This window comes from Etheostoma spectabile, chromosome 23, assembly GCF_008692095.1.
Source record: "Etheostoma spectabile isolate EspeVRDwgs_2016 chromosome 23, UIUC_Espe_1.0, whole genome shotgun sequence".
In the NCBI taxonomy this organism is placed as follows: domain Eukaryota; kingdom Metazoa; phylum Chordata; class Actinopteri; order Perciformes; family Percidae; genus Etheostoma; species Etheostoma spectabile.
Window position 1 is genome coordinate 10,435,837 of NC_045755.1, and position 7,643 is coordinate 10,443,479.

The 7,643-nt window shown below is 38.4% G+C and overlaps 1 long non-coding RNA gene across 1 annotated transcript in view; it reads right to left on the reverse strand.

The window, feature by feature from the left end:
• LOC116672997 (uncharacterized) overlaps positions 1–7,144 on the reverse strand; it is a 13,725-nt gene extending 6,581 nt beyond the window's left edge. The window contains exon 1 of the long non-coding RNA XR_004327707.1: positions 7,134–7,144. This is a non-coding gene — a long non-coding RNA (uncharacterized LOC116672997). The remainder of the gene's footprint in view (positions 1–7,133) is intronic.
• Positions 7,145–7,643: the final 499 nt, after the last annotated feature.

Below are 7,643 nucleotides of genomic sequence, written 5' to 3' on the forward strand. Positions count from 1 at the left end.
ATATATATATATATATATATATATATATATATATTCCACCTCACCACTCTCTCTCTATCCTCAGTCCCTCCCAGTAGCTGCAGGGCTCTGTTAGCATTCTGTTGAGGTGCATCCATTAAATGTCACCTAGCTGGAGAAAGAGAAAAAGGAAGAAATAACTGGGTGGGTTCATTTTCTAACAACATTGAATGTCTGTAGATTCAATACTCTCCTCTGATCTATGACAGACTTTGACTCAGATAGACACAAATGTGCATGCAAAGCAAAAATGCTGAAAACCAACTACGCGTAACCCGTCTTACTTCCAAATGGTGTGTTTCGGATTGATTTCCTGCTTCATTGCTCTTCTGCGCCTGCCTGTTTGTAGTTACGCTCAAGTTTTAATGGATTGTTTATGAAGTTAAAGTTAACACAAGAGTTTGCGTCCAGACAGATGGTGCGAAGCTAATGGAGAGAAACTGACCTTTCAGCTAATGGAATTCCAAACTGCCCTCTGATCTGTCTGCTACTACTCTGTGTGTGCGTGCGTATGTGTGCGTTCGCGCACGCAAAGGAGACAGTGAGCGTTTGTCTGGTGCAGAGATGAGCTTACAGTGTGTGTACTACTCTTATGTGACCAAGCATATGCTTTTTGGGGGCCACATGGGGGTCAAAGGGTTGCATTGTTTTACTTAGAGAAAGCTGACTTCATGGAAGAATGTGAATGAGTCATACGAGTGACAAGCCAAATGAAAACAAACACAGGAGAAAAGGTAAGAGGCATTTCTTCCATTTGCACCTTCTCCCGCCCGAAACAGTTAATTTGTTGTTTCTGCAAATACATTTAGTGGCAAGAAAACCCTGAGTCACAAATACACATCTGTCTCCAGGAAGTCATTCGTTCAAAAATCAATCAGCACAAACCTCTGTTATCTTAAATTGAACTGGGAATGCATACGAGCGGCGAAAATAGAATTTGTTTCTACAGTGATTTGCTAGGTCGTGTTTGGACCGTACATTGTCATCGCAATGCATGATAATAACCACAAGGCATCCTTGCATTGAACACTGTGAGACCATGGCACTGGCCATTATAGAGGTCTCATATCATGTATGTTTTTATTGCTCTCCACCCCTCAACTTTTCAAAATCTCTGTTATTTACCATTCGTCTCTCCGTCGATTTCCACCTGTTTCCTCCCATCAGCCCTTACTCTGCATTGCAACAACCCTCATTAACATGAAGGAACCTTTTTTCTAGTGCAACTATAAGAACCAGCAATAGTGCAGATCCAAACGCACCTCCAATTCCCTTTTTTTGATAAAGATGCATTTTGCTAAAAAGGTTGGATGTAGTCAAGTATAAATTGGGTAATGGGGTGATTAAACATCTCAGTCACATTGCTGAAGTACATTTCCTCAAGTACTGTAATATTTTGACATACTTGTTCTGTACTTCAGAATTTGAAGTTATTGATACTTTATGCTCCTTTTTAACTACCTTTTTCAGAGCGAAACATTGTACTTCTTATTCCACTACATTTATCTCACAGCTTTAGTATTTAGTTCACTTTAATTTATTATTTAACGTGTGATAATCTTATGAAATGCAATTCATTAAGATTAAGATTAAACCTTTTTTGGCTGGTGAAAAACACTTGGCACCCCATTAATCATCTCATGATTCATTATGTGACCCGTCAGAGGGAGGCCAACCCCTATGTGGGAAACCACTGGACTGAACTAGCTAGTTATAGATCAGGATGAACAATCTAATTATGTAATATACAATGGCATATCACAGTGGTCACATGGACCATTTTACTACATGATAAATACTTTTAATACCTTAACTACATTTTGCTATTAATACTTTATCCTACTCAAGAAATTATATGAATGCATGACTTTTACTAATTAATTAAAAGATCTGTTTACTTCGTCCACCACTGCTTGTATTTCAAACAGCTGTTACAAGCACATTGGTTCACTTAATGTACGAATTTCCGAGTAGCCTTCTTCAAAATAATACTGTTGTCCAAGAGGTTCACAGTGACTATGTTTACTTGCACTTCCAATATTATTACTTTATTATTATTATAATTTTACCGCAGTTCACAGCCTCTTGTCTGTTTACAGCTTATGGTCAGATCTGTGCGTTGCTATGGTTGCTGTACGCAAACCAGTTTGCAAGGCTGCCGACCCAATAAGAAGGAGAAACACAGCTACTTTTAAACACTATCAAAGACTTGGATATCAACGCCAAACTTTTTAAGAAGCTGGTTGAAGGAATGAAAGAGGGAGGCTGTATTCGCACGGTCCAACAAGTCCCCCGCCTTTGGAAAGCTTAGTTAGAATATTGTCTTTTTCAGAATAAGGGCAAAAACCAGAATATTATGTACATGTAAACGTAGTCACTGACTGACAATAAACCCACAATGTGAAGTTGGTGAAACTGTTAAAGACTACAGAATTGATTAATTTACTGCATATTTACCTGCAACGGTGCCAAAAGATGTATGTAAAAGAGCGTTAACAGTTTTTTTTCATTATATCTTTCTGCCTTCTGGTTAGTTTGCTCAACCTGCATTGGTGGATTGTCTTGTTCCTAAGTCAAAAATGGGGATAGAGCGTTGATGCCCATCCATTTTGTGGTGTTAAAGCCTCAGGAAGAACAAGCAGTCCATCAGAATGTGACAAAAAATATATCTTCCATGTCATTCTTTCAACTTTCAAACAAAAAGAAATGCTCCTTGTTTTACAGCAAAGGCAGCTATAAACCCCTTCAGCTGTTGCTGAAATTAATAAAATATATCCCCGGTGAAGTCTTAAATTGGCTTTCACAGTATTAATTTATCATATTAATTATTTTTCCTCTAAATTACAAACAAGTACATCAGTTCACCATGGCTGCCATCCGTAGCACCAACAAGAAGATAATTTACATACAAAATGCTCCTATTCCAGCCACAAGCTCCTGTAATGTTCTGAGAACTGGGACTGTTACTCCCAACTGTGGCATTGTTGGATACTATGTTACATTATTGTATCTCGCATGTAACAGCTAATGACTGAAGAAATGTCTTCACCTTGCAGTCAGATGACAACTTGACAGGAGCCACAATAAAAGGTCACTTAAATAAGCACCTGTGTGTCTTAATTGATCTCAGAATTCATGGCAAAAACAGTCAATGTGCTTGTGTTGTTATGTTATGTTATGTGTTGTTATATAATGTCCATTCTCTGTATCACTGTTGACTTCTTCCCAGAGATGGAAGAAAAAGTATAGTATAAGAGAAATAATAGATGTCTAAGATAGGTGCAGAAAGAAAATATGCAGATCAGTCATTTCTCTAACACAAACTATTTGCTTAACTATATAAGATAATTACAGACATAAGAAATCTGCATTAGTGAAGCTTTTTAAATTTCACCCACTACTCTGATTTGGATAAAACTTTCATTCCATAACTCAACATATCCTAATATATGACCATGGAATTTGATAATTTCGCAAACTGTGTTAACATGGGACCATTCTTCAGACTCTGGGGTCTTAGACATGGTCTGCTCTGCTCTGCATATTTACTGCTACTGCTACTCAATAGGATAAGTTGTGCTACAACATTTATATACAAATTTGAAGTGGTTGGTTAAATGTATATTTTCAGAGCAAAATGACTTGCGTGCCTTTTCAGAAAAGGAGAAAAGAGCCACAAAAAACAACTTTCCCAAAACCATCCAGACTCTAAAGAAGCCTGAGACCGAGCTGCTCTAACAGATGACTGACAAACACCAGCTAAATTTGCCTTTACCACCCCCAGCCACAAACAAATCAACAACTAATCACTGTCTTACCTAATTGTAAATAGAATCCATTCATGTGTTAAGAAAAGGACAAGCATGTATAGACTCAGCAGACACAGCTTAAAAGAAAACAGAGCATAAAAACAATGTCAGTTGCTGCATTTTGCTATATTTCACCCTAAATATATAAACATATAATAGAAATACATTTCCAAATTTTGTGAAACAAACTGAAAAGAGATGGTCAATATTCTACTTGGTGAAAATACCAAAGCAAAACAAAAATCTGGCCTCAGGTCAGAGAAACAGCTGTCAAATGATAGTCCTGTAAACCTAATGTACAGTGTGTGTATTCATAGTATATATGACTATAGTCTATATATATATTGCATTTATGTATGCACTTCATCCCACTTAATACTGTCATTAATTATGTATCATCTGATTAATCAGTGTTGGGTTTATATATGTTCTGTTTTTTTATTGTCACCTTTCTTTTTACATTGTGTCACGTACTTGCTTTGCAAAAAGTGTGTTTTAATTAGACAGAAGAGATTGCAAAAAGTAACAGAGAGAGTGAACAAGAGGGGGCGAAAGAGACACTTTACAAGCCATCGTCTTTCTCATGCTGGAATTCAAGCGTGTTCGTCCTGCGTTACCATAGCAACAGCCCCCCATTAGGTGGCAGGAGAGTGAACGAATGAATGGGCAGGCATGTGGACAGGAAAGAGAGAAGAGGTGAGGGTAGGGAAGGAGTACAAAAGGAGGTGTGGATGAGAGATAAAGATTAAATCATGTAAAGAGAGAAGGTGGAAAAAGCTAATGTAAATGTATAGTGCTATCTTTAAAGGAAAGGAGAGAAGGGAGCAAGAAGAGAAGGGGGAAAGGAGAGGATGATAGAGAGGAGATAAAGATGGGAACTACAAAAAAGATGGGGAGAGGTAGAAGGAGATGTGGATGACAAAGTGCTAATGCAAACTCTTGTTTACCTTTTTCTTGAAAAATTCAGTATAATATCTATTTCCACAGCACTTATTTCAGCAGTACAGTAAGAGTCAAATTGGGCATTCCACTTTGCATTTTTCCCCCCAAAAGATGTTAGGTTACCTTCAATGAAACGCAACATTCCCTCCAGAATCTTCACATCAAAAGTCTTGCGACCTTCCTTTTATCAGAAAGTGATTTGTTGGCTGTAGCTTAACATCATGAGGACAGCAAAAAAGAATTGCCATGAGACACTCAGAACGAAAACATTATCTTTTAAAAAATAAGAAAAATGATACATTTATGCATGTGAACTGTTATAGTTGGTTACTGGTAATTCAATTTTTGTTCACTAATCTACCCTTATCTTGCCTATCCCCACTTCTTCTTTTTGTGTATATGTGCACAAATGGCAAAGTGTTAGTATTGCACGCTGCCTAGGGGGTAATGAAATAATCTGTCGACTGGCACGCAGAGGAGAGGACAGGAGAGGAGAGTGAAAAGAGGGAGGAAAATGATAAGTGATCAAGCAAAGGAGAGACAAAAGAGGGAATGGCCAGAACAAAATGGGAAGATAAGGCAGGCAAAGAATAACAAAGTGCAAGGAGATTGTAGAGAGGAAAAAAGGAAGGAATTCATAGAGTGAAAATAGATCATTGGAGAGAGGAGAGGACAGGATGAGCGAGGATGATGGAAAGTGTAAAGAGTGAAAGCCAAGAGGAGCGTGGTGGAACGGAAGGGATATGACAGCGGAGTCTTTCATGATGGCTGTAGAGCAGAAATGGGTTTTCAGATCACTCTTGTGCACTCTGTGCCAATTTATTTGCTTCTATGCCACCTACAGGCTGCACAGAGGGGAGTAAAGGAGAGCTACTGCAAAAGAAGGAGGTGAGAAAAGTTGCGGTAGAAAAGGGGAGAGTTGGAGAGTGAAAGAAATGCAGGAAGAGAGACGGAAGGAAGCGAGTGAGGTTTAAAGGAGAGTGGAGAGGAAAGGGTAAAAAGAGGTGTGACAGAATCGGGAATAGTTATCTCCAACACATTATGGTGTGACATCCTCATATTCCACGAAAGGTCAGGGTGGATGGTACGGCATACAACGCTCAGGACCCTGAAGAGCTGACTTTGTGTCCTGCATCCCCTTGATGTTAGACTTAGGCTGCTAGAACTCTTGGGCATGGTTAGAGAAAGGTTGTGACTTTAACCAACTCTATCTGCCCACTGTTTAAGTGAGGGTTACACGTGAACTGGTTGGAGAATCAGCCAGTCCTGTTCCTAATCTCTGCAACCAAAAATGAGCTGCTTAGTTGTAATTCCTCCATGGCCATCTAAGCAACATGTAATCATCAAGTTTTGTTGCGTCTTATTACTCTTACTAATATCCTATGTTGTGTATGATGCTCTTATGATTCATTCATATTTTCGTCAGGTCGGTCAGTGCATGGTTTGACCTGAGTAAAAGCTGAGTAAAAGAAACATGCAGAGAAGATTTGCTGTTGCACATTGTAAACTCTTACTGAAGTCACTCTCAGAAAATCTCACAGATTCCAGTGGTTAGTTGGATTACAGTTCTATTGAATCTGACACCTTGATAACTCTAATAAGTTTTATTTTTCAACCGTCTTTTTTTAGTGGAACATAAATTCTATGAATGCAAATATTCACATTGAATATTTCTTCCTGAAAATAAATATGTGCAATACATCCATATTTGAAGAGATAATAACAGACTTTGCTAGGCTTTTAAATGGACGAAGAACAAATGTATGTATTAAAATCAGGCATTGACTTATTTAAGCTTCCAGGAGCAGATGCTGCAGGGGGGAGGGAGTGGGGGGTGGGGGGTGGGGGGTGGTGGGATGAAACACATTGGCAGATAATTTATAAATTATGCAAAAAGGTAATACAAGAGGTCTTACATTTCCATTAAAATTGTTGCCAATCCAAACAACCTGAACAACATTGTTTCAGAGAGATGAAAAAAAAGAGGGGCATAGTAAGTTAAAGTAAACCCTTCTCTCTGCCCGCAAGTACACTACCAGTGCAAAGTTTAGGGTCTCTTTGAAATTTCCATTGCAGTCCATTATAGACAGAATACCAGCTGTGATCAGTTGCATTGTTTTTTTAACCAGGGCAGCAGTTTTCAGATTACATTATGGTCTTACATAATTGCAAAAGGGTTCTCCAATGTGTTCTCAGTTAGTTTTTTTTAAAAATTATATCAGATTAGTAAACATAATGAGCCTTTGGAACATTGGATGAATGGTTGCTGATAATGGGCAATGTAGATATTGCATTAAAGATCAGCCACCCTCTCAGATCAGGTATTCTGTCTATAATGGAGTGGTATGGAAATTGGTAAGTGACCCCAAACTTTTGATTTGTAGTGTATAATCAAACCAGGTTGAGACCACACATACTCTGTACTGTTTTTTTTTGTGATGAAGCCATATCTCTTGTTCTACACACTCAATATAGTCATAACAAATGATTATGCCACCGAGGCAAAGCAAAAAATAGCTCTTATTTTTGAGTCTTTTCTTATGTAATTGTTAACATCTGTGCGTAACAATGTGATTTAACACTTTGTCCCTTGAAGTGTGGCATGTGGCAGAGAAACAATACTAAGGGTTTGATAATTAGATGAAGTCCTCTCTCATTCTCTCTATCTCTCCCTCTTGTTCCCTCTCTCTGTCTCAATCACATAACATGAGTATCTCTGTGTGCTCGCTGCCTGTCTCTTCTGCCGTTACCCTCTGGCTCCCTCTCATTCTGACAAACTAGGACATGAAAATAAGCCTCCACAGTGCCAAGAGAATGCTAAATACAGGTCCTTTTTTCTTTGGCAGTGCCTCTTTAATCAACTTCCTCTTATCT